This window comes from Parus major, chromosome 4, assembly GCF_001522545.3.
Source record: "Parus major isolate Abel chromosome 4, Parus_major1.1, whole genome shotgun sequence".
Classification (NCBI taxonomy): Eukaryota; Metazoa; Chordata; class Aves; order Passeriformes; family Paridae; genus Parus; species Parus major.
The window spans coordinates 62,227,511-62,240,330 of record NC_031771.1 but is presented as its reverse complement, the minus strand read 5'-3'; the positions used below and the strand labels follow the sequence as shown (position 1 = coordinate 62,240,330).

The window sequence follows — 12,820 nt, the reverse complement described above, 5'->3', positions numbered from 1 at the left end:
AGTGGAAAACTTTGTTTCCCTTTGTTGAATTTTATGAGGTTCTTGTTTGCCCATTTCTCCAGCCTGGTGAGATCCGTAGGAATGGCACCACAACCACCTGGCATGTTAACAGCTCCTCCCAGTTTTGTGTCCTCTGGAGACTGGGGAGGTGCACTCTGACCCATCATCTCCAATGAGAATGGAGATCAACGGAGAAGTCAAACAGTTCAGATGACTTTTTTACCCAGTGAGGCAGAAGACGTGCAAGTTTAATTTTTTGTATAACTGGTTGCAGTACTTCTTTTCCCATGTTTATAAGCTTTACCCTTAAGTTGGTTTTGAACCTAATTTTAAGAGTCAAGAGTACTTTTGTCAAAATTTTGAATGTGTAGCAGCAAAAATTGTTCAGTGAAAATGGTTCAAGGAGAACTTAAGACAGAAGTTCTTGTAACATTTAATTCACTGACTGTACATTATTGTAAAAAACTGTGTATGATGATAGAATCATGGAATGGGTTGAGTTGGAAAGGACATTAAAGATCATCTTGTTCCAATCCTGTCAGGGTCACCTTCCACTGTACCAAGTTGCTCAAAGGTTTATCCAACCTGGCCTTGAATACTCCCGCGGAGAACACATTCACAGCTTTCTGGGCAGCCTGTTCCAGTGTTTTACCATCCTTTCAATAAAAAAAAAATTCTTCTTCATATCTAATCTAAAACTGCCATCTTTTAGTTGAGGCCATTCCCCCTTTCCGCTACCTGCTGTTGTAAAAAGTCCCATTCCAGCTCTCTTGTAGGCTCCTTTTTAAAAGATTATCTAAGTGCTTTTCAGACAGAGGGCTGGCAAAATAAGCTAAGCCTGGATGTTGGTAACAGCTCTGACTAACTCATCATGAACACTTATCTCACACTAAATCCATCTTCAACCTGGCTGCTCTGACTCACCGACTGTGTTGAATGTCCATGCCAAGCGTTCCTGTGCTGCTGAATAATGCACTTCCTGTTTTGACACATCCTATGTGTGTGTGTGTGTGTGTGTTTGTGTCAGCAAACAAGTGTGACATCTTTTGTACTGCTGTTGTTTTACTGCACTAGGCTCTGCTCTAAAAAACACTGTTTTAAGAAAAAGCTAACATTGTGGGACTTTGTAAGAAGTTTGATGTTGTAAAATAGCTGAAGAAATTGGCTCCTATTGGTCTCTTTTCCACACCTGCCCACTCACTATAAAATACATTTTAAAGTGATTAATGAAGGAAGAAAACACAGTAAAAGGCAGTAACGCTGTGGTCATGAGCTACAGCTGTTGCTTGGTTATCAGTACCCAATTTTGCCTGTAGGAAAATACTTGAAGAAAGGTATTCTCAAACATCTTACAGAAGATCTTGTGTTAGTATCTTCAAAGTGAACACTTACCTGATATTGCAGTTGTTAGTTGTACCATATTCGATTTGTAGTGTTTTCACAGGACAGTGGCCCTGTGGTCTTGTGAGTTTGGTTTGTATATGTTTTCTGGTGTAGGAATAATATGTATGGTAACTAGCTCATTGGGATCTTTAAATGTTGACAAGATTTGAATCTTAGCATAATGAGTATTTTTCAAGAGCTGGGAAACAAGCAAAGATGAGCTTCAAATGTTTCCTAGATACTGTAATAGGAGGAAAATGCTTTACTTGGTGGGCTCCCTAAGCATCTTCCCGTTGTCTTTCCCTCTATAACCAGCAGAAGTATGCACCTTTCAGGCTCACAGGGAATTACTGTTCTGGCAGGTGGGTGTTTGCTGTAAGGGCACACCGACAGGATCCATCAGTCCTTGTTAAATTAAAAAGCTGCTTGCATTGTACACTTGGCCTCCCACAACTTACAGCCTGAAGATACACAATGTGGGAAGTATTTGCTAACCCAAAATGTGAAATATGCCAAAGTAATTGATTACTTACAATATGTGATATTTGATTTAAATAAAGCAATTTTTAAGACACGTTTACTTTGATATCCAGTAATTTAACTATTTCACAACTTCTTTTGGTTTACTTCAGCTTTTTTTTTAAGAGCTCTGTGGATTAACTTGTCTTGTAAACTAGTGAAAATGAAAGCGAAACAGATAATACATTGGGTAGAACTTTGGTCATTCATATATTCTGATATGGGTCTGCTAATTTGAATCAGTAATGCCTAATAGTTTTAAAAGTCCTGTCACTTTGGCTGGAATAGGGTATTTGGGAGGAATCTCATTGGAAATGGGATCTCTAACCAGTATCGTGGTGTCTGAACTGTGCAAACGCACAGAAGGACAATGACCTCTTTCATTTAAAGAGGTAAAGAGGTGGTGCTGTGATTAAAATGAACAAATATTTGGTGAAGAAAGAAGGATCAAAACAAATGGAAGGACTTGCTCAGGACACAAACCTGCTGAGTGACTTTAGTTTTGCAACTTAGCTGCTTCTTTAGCCAGGGAGCAATGCTTAGGTTCTTGTTAGTACTCCTGTATTCCTACAAAAAGAAGAAAAGCAAAGATTTTCTTTTGAGGTGTAAGTCCAGGGTGGCAGCTAAAAACAAGTGCATTGAAAAGGACTGACCTCTGATGTCCCCAGGGTAGTTCTAGACAGGGCTCTCAAATGGCTGTCAACTTCCATATGTATGTAAGACAATTTCCTGTAACAGTAAAATGGCTTTGTAAAGCACTTAATTTTCTTATAGGAAGCCTTGTTCAGAAGTTCATAATATATTCAGAAGTAAGTTATTTGCAGTCTGTGTTACAGGATAATATTTTGAAGGAGTGTGATTGCTTCAGTTGCCTAAGTATGTGTGTAGCAGATGGATAGTCCAAGAATTTTTGCTGCTCGTTCTCTCCTGTATTGAAATCACAGCTTTGAATAATATAATGATGGTTTCTTTTGAGACACAGCTGCTCTAGAAGACACAGTATTGTCTTCCTGAGTTGTAAAACTGATTTATTTGTAACTAAGGCAAGCTACTAGGCTTTACCTTTCCAAAACATTGAAACTGTTTTTAAAAATAACTATTTTTTAATAATCCAAATTATTAATTCATGCTTATGAAACTACTTTGTTTGGACCTATATCTCTTCAAGATTTTATTTTAATGCTTTTACCTAATTAACCTGAATCTAGACATTATTCTAAGCCATCCATTCCTGAAATATACTACTACTCTTTTAACTTTATTTTCTGTTTCTGATTTTGCCTAGAACAAAGAAAAACTATTACTATTTTAAGGACTTGATAAGAGCTACCCATCAGAAGGGTTCTGAGAAGAGCTGGTGATATCATTTACCTTTTAGATAAGTCCGGTGACAAATAATGATATTGACTCTGGTCTGATGAACTATATACAGAATTTCAGTAATTCTACATGGAAATGCTTAATTTCTACTTCTTTAAGGGAAAATTTTCAGCAGTTTATTGTACTCTGCCTCGTTTTTCTATGGCATTATATATAATAGATGTCCTCTACTTCTGTGTTTTGTTGAAGTGGTGAGCATGGTGATCTAATTTAGTCTCAAGAAAACAGCTGAACGCTTGAAGATGTTTCTTGTGGGGTTTAGTTTTTCTCTTGACAGTGTTTGTTCATTAAAATTCTTCAGGAGATGCTTAATTTTTCTTATATGTTTCTATATTTCCTTGTTCTTCTTGCCTAAAGTAATACTAAGTTCTCTTTGCTTCTAGTTTTTTGAAAGGCAATTTCAGTACTGCACCTCTCTGTTTTCCCTAGCTGTCTGGTCAGGCTTAGTTTCATGTAAGGGCATTTGAAAAAAGCTTATTTATAGCTCAAAGTCTTCAACTGAATTGTCTTGGAGACCTGTAGATTCATACAAATCTCTGGTGCTTTTCAGGTGTTGTAAGCTAACACAGTTGAGGAGAGGAAGCACGCCATTTTTCTGACCCTTGAAAGGAGAGCATAGTTCTGTAATGGTTCCCCCCACCTAATCGGGTAGGACTCTTTTTATTTTACATTTCTTGAAACTTTTTTTTTCCCCATAGTTTTGTGACTTCGTATACTTGATGCGATTTTTAAAAATCCATTTCTAATTCCCTCCTGCTCATGACTGAGTTAATTTGAAAAGATATACAATATAGGTTTTTATGTTTTTTGAAGGATCACATTTTATGTGGGAGGGAGTTACTTTTAGCCAAGATACTTTTAACACTAAGGAAGGAAGATGCACACAGAGATCTGTCAAGTCAGGATATATAGTTAAAAGTTCCCTCTAGGAATTGGTGCTAGTTAGATCAAATTAACTACTTTCTACCTAATACAGAAGGAAACTGGATATTCTTTACAGAATTGCAAACCCATGTAAAAGATGTTTGTTTCTGTTGTCTATACTGTTTTCTGTGAAAATCAGTTTTTAGAAAAGAAACCTTTGAAAATTCCTGTTAACAGGAATCTGGAAAATAGTTAACGGTCTTACTTATAAATAAAATACTTCATCCTTCAATTGACTTTGAAGTCTCACTTTTACTCTATAGTTCCCAACAGCCAAATGATAGCTATACAAACTTTTTTTACTTTTTTTCTGCTGCATCTGAACTGGTTTCATCTATGCAGTTGCTGTGGGTTGGAAACATTTTGAATAATCTTGTGGTGTGAAAGTGATTGTGTCTTAGTTTCCATTTTTATTTGGAGCTCCATAGGTTTGAATCTACATGAGTACAGAAGGAATTTGTCTAGTGTTGTAGAATGTGACCAGATCAGTGTGAGAGCTGCTGTGCTTAAAGTCTAGTGTAAGGCTAAAGATTTGGAGGAAAATAAAAGCTTACATTTTTTTCAAAACTTCACTCATGAAAGAAGTGTGTAATTCAGTCTTTTAGTATTGGTTTGTACCAGTTAGAAAAACTTGTGGGCAGCATCAAGGTGGTATTTGGAATTTTGCACAGTGGCCATTAGACTTTGGCCTAACATCCTGCACCTTCAAAAGTGTAGAAATGCAGCACATAACACTTGTTATAGAAAGCTTTTTTTGTCTTAGGATTCCTTTCTCCTGTTCAGTCCTCCTCTTAATTCTCTGGTAAATGCTGAAGTAGTTTGGGGATTTTGTTGGATAACTGTGGAAGAAAAACAATGTAAAAGACTTCCTAATATATTTAATTGATTTTTCCCTTCCAACCAATGGCTTATTGATGCAGAAATAGTATCCTGACTAATCCAATGCAGAATAATGTACATCAGTTAATGTGACTTTTTAGAAGTGCTTTCCATGTAAAGATACTGGAGTTGTTTTTAAAAAAAAACTGAAGGAGGCAGTGAGGTAGACTTGGTTGATAGTTAATTCATATTACTGGATGTTTTTTAGAGATAAGCCTTACCAGGAACTCTTGCAAGAAAGACTGAAGTCCTTATGTAGATAAGGAACTGGGCAAGATAGAAAATAAACATCAAGATTTAGTAACCAGCTTCTGCAATGGAGGAAGATTGGTGTTAGGATTCTGCTGGCATTCTGGTGATATTCAGCTATTTGAACAGCGTGGAAGAAAGAGTAAGTGCTGAGATGAAGCAGTTTCCTTGATGGTACTAAGATAATTGAAGTATTACAGATGTAGCCCAAGTGTGAACCATTAGAGAAAAACAGTGAGAGACTGAATGGGTGTTAAAATACATTAAATGCAGCATACACAAGTGCACTGTGATACAGTTTTTAGGAATGGTGGAAAGAAAATTAATCCTAGTCTTAAATATGTAACTGAGTTGGAAATGATCATCATTGGTCAGTGGGATCTTGGGGCTAATAGTGAATGTTTTCTGTGAGTGGCCAGGTTAATGTTGACAACACAGGACAGAAGTGTTGGGAAAGGGAAGAATGGAGAGCTCAATACACAACAGTTAAAATCCATGGTTTCTTCTTCTCTCAAGCAGCATGACTTAATCTTATTTACTCCCTTCTCTCATCTTGAAAAAGGATGTAGCAGAACTGGAAAATGTCTACAGAAGGGCAAGAAGGATTAGAGAGCTGGAATGTCTGTATTCAAGGAATGTTTAGAAAGAGTCTCTCCAATCTTGAGATACTTGAGAAGTATGTCAGAGAAAGAGAGGGTTCCCTTTTTTGCTTCCAAAACAAGAACAAAAGGGTTTCAAATTTGTTGAAAAATCAAAGAGTATTTCTTCACATAGCGTGAGCCTGTGAAATGTCTCACAACAGGATGTTGCAGTGTTAAAACTCGGGTCAACAGCAACCAGCAGAGTTCACGAGTGAGAAACACCCTGTGGTGTTTCTACTATTAAACTTCCATCTCTGGCTCAAGAAGTCCAAAGAGTTTGGGATTAGTAACTTTGTTCTTGCCTTTTTTCAAGTGCCATCCTCTTTCTGGATATCATCCGAGAAAAGATAGTGACAGAGAGAGGACTGTTGGTCTTATGTGGTATGGTCATTCAGATCTTCATATGGAAATGTATTTGATGTGTAAGTTAGCAAAGATGAATTCATTAAATTAAGGTAGGAAAGTACTTCTGCAGACAGTGTTAAATTCAGGCTTCTGCTTGAACCTTGGCTAACTTCAAAAGCTAATCTGAGTTGCTCAGAGTTCTGCCAAGTTGTGAAAGTTTTTGAGGGTGGAGATTCCGTCACCTTTCTGGGCTGCTGTTCCAGTGCTTACAAAGTCTTCTGACTGGAATATTTTTATGGCCAGCTGGAATTTTCTTTAGTGACAGTTGTCATTTCTGCCTCCTTCCTTTTTGGTCTGTAACTCCAGAAAGTCTGGCTGGCTCTTATCTGTGACCTTCACGTTCTGGTGGTAGAAAGGTTCTATCAGATCGTGCCGCTTCCAGCTCCCTGTAGCCTTCCCTTCTGCAATGGAAGCAAGCCTGCCCCTCTCAGCTTCTCTTGGATTTTTGGTTTTTTTAGTTCTCCAACCAGCTCACTGTTGTGGTGGCAGCCTTCTGGACTCTCTCCAGTTTGTCAGCATCTCTTTTTTAGTAGTGGGGAGTGACCTGAAAACCAGATTCAGTATTCCAGATGAGTCTGCATGAATGCTGAGCATAAACAATCACTCCTCTCAACCCACTGCCTTTAGTCTTGCTAATGCAGCCTGGGGTGAGGTTAACCTTCATTGCCATGAGAGCTTGTTGCTGATCACATCCAAACTGCTATCCATTAGGACCTCTGCAGTGGTGGGCCTAGCTAGTTATTCCACAACTGGGGTTGTTTTGTGCCAGCTACAGGGCGCTGGTGTTTGCCTTGATTATGTTGTATAAAGTTCTTGGTGTATTTCTCCAGCTTGTCATTTTTTTCTGAATAGCAACTCCAACACCCATTTATCAAGCACTCCACCAGTTTGTCCTCTGTGAGCTTTCTGACTGTGTTGTGTAGTGCAGATTGTTGAAGATGGCATGTATGTTGGAGCTGATAACATTCTTCGGAAGTCAAGCAGTACTTGTAGTTTGCCACCAGGAAGCTTTGGAACCACTGACCATTATTCTTAGAGCCTGACTATGCAGTCAGTCCCTCGCTCATTTTGTATTCAGCCACTGAACCATTGGTATGGTGACCATGGGTGAACCATTGGCCACAGACATGTGGCCCTGTCTGGCCACAAGTGAGACAATGTCAAAAGCCTCACTACTGTTGGCATGAAAGGCTGCCAGTGTGCTCCTGCCATTCAGAGTCTCTGAAAGCAAACAATGTTGTCAAGCTTGATTTGCTTATGATAAATCTGGGCTGGTTATTCCTAGTCATCTTTATAAGATTAGAAATGGTTTCCATATATTTATTTTTTTCTTTCTGCGACTTTCACAAGAACTGATATGAAGCAGACCAACCAGTAGTTTTTGTGATCTTCCAAGTTCTCTTTTTGGAGTAGAGGCATGAAACTTGCCCTTTTCAGTCATGGACGACTTTTCTTATTCACCATGACATTCCAGCAATGCTAGCAGGTTTGCAGTGTTATCCAAGAGCTCTCTCCTTTCATCCCTTCTGCTCCTGTGTACCTGTGTATCTTCAGCTTGCTTTGGACTTCTTAGATGAGTGAATAGTACCTCTTGCCCCAGACTCAGTTGCTCGTAAATCATCTGGAAGGCTTAGGAAAAGACTTTACCAGTAAACACAGAGAAGGCATTTAGAAGTGAGACATTGTTGTCCTTTGTAGCTGGGTCACAAACTCAGTTTTGTAGATGCTTTTCATCTTCCTTAAGCTACTTGTGTCTATTAGGCCCTGGTAATTGCAATTACTTGTTTGAAGTCTAGTTGAATGAAGTGGATGTATATGTTGGCTGTGATAGTAACAAGTGCTGGATTTCTAGCTGCGACTTCAAGGTTTTTGTGGCTGGACAACCACAACACCTCTTCAAAGAAGACTTCACCACAGTTCATGTTTGTTTTGTTATGTTGTACTCTATCCCAAGCAGAGAGCTCTTCAGCAGTGTCTATATTGAATTTGTTTGCAAACCCCAGGTGCTCAGTGAGTGACCATGTCAGTTCTAGAAGCTGCAAGTTGGCAACAGGCTAAAACTTTGCCACATTCTCAAAATGCCATTAAGCTGCTTAATAGAATTCGAGATGCTACAATAAGCGTAAGTCCAATCTGGATGTCTGACTTCCAGCAACATAAATGCCATTGAGGCAGCAAAGCTTTTTAAGCTTTGATCGCTAAATTAATGAACTTCTTTGAGGGGAAAATGGTCTGCATTTTCCTCTCCCTTTTGATACTGTTAAAGGTCATAGATGGTATGTTCTCATCACATGTTTTCTAAAGGCATTTTTCTGTGAGTCTCTAGAGATAAGCAAGAGCTGAGGTGGGAGGGTGTTCAGCAGCTGTTTCTATATATTCAATTTATGGCAAGAGTACAAAGTGTACACATATAGATACATTCAGAAAACCTTAAGAAGAAAAGAAGACTAAATCTCAGTAAAATCTTGATGAGTGTAAAAGCAATATGCATTGTAGGATGCTGTGTAAAAGATCAGCTGGTTTAGAGTCACAGAATGGTTTACTTTAAAGGAAACTTAGAGATAATTTAATTCCAGCCTTGTTGCTGTGTCCATTAGACCTGGTTGCTGAAAGCCCAATTCAGCTTGGCCTTGAACATTTCCAGGGATGGCTCATCCATAGCTTCTCTGGATAACCTGTGTCAGGGCCTTACCATTCTCAGAGTAGAGAATTTCTTCCTCAAATCTAATCTAACCCTCCCTCTGGTATTTTGAAGCCACTCACCCTTGTCCTGTCTCTTCATGCCCTTGAGAAAAGTCCCTGTCCAGCTCTCTTTATAGCCCCATTAGGTATTGGAAGGTGCCATAAGGTCTTCCCCAGAGCCTTCTGTTCTCCAGGCAGGACACCCCCAGCTCTCTCAGCCTGTCTCCATAGCAGAGGGGCTGCAGCCCTCTGATCACCTTTGTGGCCTCCTCTGGACTTGCTCCAGCAGGTTCAGATCCTTCTTGTATTTGGGGGCCCCAGAGCTGGTGCAGCATTGCAGGTGGGGCTTCACAAGAATAGAGTAGATGGGCAAGATTGCCTCCCTTGACCAGCTGCTCAAACTTGTTTTGTTACAGCCCTGTATGCAGTTAATATTATCTGTATTACTTTAAACATTTATTTGCAGGCTGATAATTAACACTTGAGAAGTGTATACAGTTTAAAAAACATTAGGTTACAATATATGCAACAATATACAAATATATTTAATACTGGCTGAGGTTTTTTTTCTATTTTTAATGTGTTTTCAAAAAACTCAAGAAAATTAAATCACTTTGTAAGCAAATGGCTTATTGAAAAATTTATTTTTATGAAAATATATTTAAATTCACAATGCTTAAGGGTATTTCAAGTTGCATTTGATATGGCTTATGAAAAGAAAGATTGCCTACAGTTGTCCAGTTTGAATAGCTTTAGCCACTTCACAATTTGAGAGCTCTGCCTTGCTTTGGTACCTTATTTGCATTCATGAGCAGGAAGAGGACTGTGCTTGGGCTGAAGGCCAGGTAATAAACATCACGGTTGAGTTCCTAAGTGTACACTTAAAAACTCCTTCTGACATCCTTAGCTCTGCAGTTTTTTACTCCCTGCTCTCAACTGAGTGACCAGCGTGTAGCTCTCATGGCAGTCCTTCCTTCTCTTCCGCCAGTTCAAGCTTGTACACCCAGAAAAATCCTCTTCTTGTCTCCACAGCTAGAGGTTGTTGGAGCATGTTCTGGGACACACCACTGTTTTGGTTTTTTAAAAACAGAATGAAGTAACTCCTGAAATGAAGAAAATAGTTGGATCACGTTAATCAGTTGTCTCTGCCTTTTTGTTAGTCTTTAGCACCTGGAAACAGTCATGCTACAGTTGCAGAAGCCTCCAGGGAAGCAGAGTTTTCTTAATATCACAGCAAAATTTCCATCTTGGAAAAATTTGTGTTACTTTAGTTTTACCCCTCGTGTATGTTGTTCTAACTTCAATCAAATTCCTTTTCACTAGGTTTAAGTTTGACCTGGTTTAGTACATGCTTAGGTTGAATAATGTGTCTGCAGCTGTAGAAGCTGATGAACAAAAGGAGCAGAACCTATTTAGTGCCACTGGGTTTAAATGTGCTCCCCGCTAATATTTTACAACTCTTTTGTATCCTCTTGTATGTTCAAGGTATGAGCCAACTGGGTGTGGTTTTTCAAGCTCTAACGAGTAGGACAAGTTAGTATTGTGCTTATACAGAACACATTCTGGTTAATACTTGCTGCTTTATTTTAAATTTTCTAGTAGCTGATGTATTATTTTTTTTCCTTAAGGTAATGCTTCCCTAGCCTGAGTTCTGTACATCACTCTTGTCTCTAAATAATGACTGTGTAATCCGGGTTTGGTCACAGAATGGTACTGGCAGGAAAGATTCCAAGTCTCTAATAGGTTTATGGTGATTAATGAGATATAAATCTTGCATCTGTCTCTTGGTCTGAAAAGTTTGGTTTTTGCAGTATTCTAACAATGGTACCTAAAAATCAAAGTGAACTTTAATTAAAAATTTTTAGAATTGCTTTGTCTAGAACATTTTCTTATATGTTCTCCTTCCATTAATTTTCATTATTGGTGGAAAAATATTATTGGTACAGTGCATGTAACTTTTGAATGGTTCTGCAGGAAAGCAAGCCAGTGCTGGGGAGCTGGGTCTTTTGGCTCTTTGGAGCTGTAGGAGTAATAAAAGAGCCAGCGGATCAAGATGCAAATTAAAGATAAATGCTGCTTTGTAAGGAATGTAGCAGTTACAGTTCTAAATTTTGGCAATCGTAGACTCTGTCCCTGTAAAGTGAGTGTAAAAGCTGTACCTAGATATGATTCACAAATATTTTCATGCAAACTGCTGGCTCTATAATAAGAAACAAGTGCCTGTGCAAATTATGAAAATCTTTGGTAAAGTGAATTTACTGTCAGCTTCAGTTATGTAAATAATTTCATTGTACCTTTAATTTCCCTTGTTATGACACACTAAATTATGTTTCTCAATATGTTTACTTTTATTTACTTTCAGAGTAGTGTGTAGTGAAAACATTTCAACTCATAGTCTCTTCCATGCAAGATATTCAGATTGTTTTTATGGTAGGGGGCAAAAAAAGGATAAGAGAAGATTAAAAAATATATTGCACCTAGACACATTCTAAATGATATATGATACCAGCTGAAATTGAAAGTTCAATTGTTCTAAATGTCACATGAACACAAACTGTGCCAGAAGTCTGCATGCTGAAGAGACAGAGCACAGGAAATGGGCGCTGTTACTGTTCTGGAGTGCAGATAAGGAACTAGGGAAAAGGGAGATTAAAAACAGACTTTTTTTCCAAATGAGTAGATAGATCTGTGTCCAGCTGACTGTTCAAAATTTACAAAAGCACTTTCTGTACTAAAAAAGATACCTCAAATTAATAGTAGCTTATGAAAGTCTTCATTGATGCAGATTTTCAGTGTGGCATGGAAAGCTGATTAGCAAAATACTTGCAGAAATATTGTTTGGTGAGCAGTAAGAAAAATGCTGTGGGGGAAAAAGAAGGGAAGAAGTTGTCTTAATACTGTCTGGCATCAGGTCATAACGTTGGAAATAAGTTTCCTTGTTCAAAAACATGAGATGTCAAAATAATGGCCTCTTGTAACATCCATTTTATTTGTGGGTCTCTAAAGTATTTAATATTTTTTTGTGGAAATGGAAAAAAGAAATGAGGGTTGGAGATGGAAAATGGTTATATAGGCAACTAAGTATGTGTTGAAGCCTATTATTTCTCATGGTTTATGTGGTTTGAGTTTTGGGTGGGTGTACTGCTGGGATTTTAGGGCAAAATGTATAAGGAAAATAATTGTTTTGGCTTGATGCTTCCTGTGGTAGAGTCTTGTCCTGTCATTTGTTTGGGTCTTAGTTTGTGATACCAAGAACGATTAAATAGATCATCTCAGTCTTGAGAAGAGGAGCCCTTTCATATCTTATCAGGATTATCCTTGTCTTTTATTACTACCACAAATAAGCAAAGCCTCTTGTAGGTAATGCAAAGTCTTGGAAAGCAAATGCTTTGGCTCATCTTCCTTCCTCTGAACCAACCTGTTCTCTAATGGGGAATTGCAGTGGTTCCATAGGAACCCCTTTCCTAATAGAGCCCAGAAGGGATGTGGCCCCTGGGGATACTTCCTTGCATGCAGATAATTAGAATGAGGAAAACGGAGACCTTGATATAATTGATTAGAAGTTACATGCTTGAAAGATTTGTAATCAAACATACACGTGATATGTACCAAACAGCGCTGATTTGTGTTTCCTGTTTTACTTTTAACATGGATAATCTGATTGCTAGTTAAATTATGCCTTTGATTAATAGGAAAGCAATCAAGATTATCATTAACTACCTGAAAGAACTTCTCATGGACTTTTTAAAGATTAAAGA

General features: G+C 38.3%; 1 protein-coding gene across 4 annotated transcripts in view; it reads left to right on the top strand.

Annotated features, from left to right (window-relative positions):
• The window catches only part of MAEA (macrophage erythroblast attacher, E3 ubiquitin ligase), a 48,388-nt gene that overhangs the window by 3,918 nt on the left and 31,650 nt on the right, over positions 1-12,820 (top strand). The window contains exon 2 of one of the 4 annotated variants that reach the window (XM_015624935.2): positions 3,833-3,930. The exons of 2 other annotated variants lie outside the window; for them this stretch is intronic. The gene's annotated coding sequence lies outside the window, so the exon portion shown is untranslated. Of the gene's footprint in view, positions 1-3,832; positions 3,931-5,345; positions 5,477-12,820 lie in introns of those variants that run through there. One more of the 4 variants, XM_015624934.3, reaches the window with a different exon arrangement.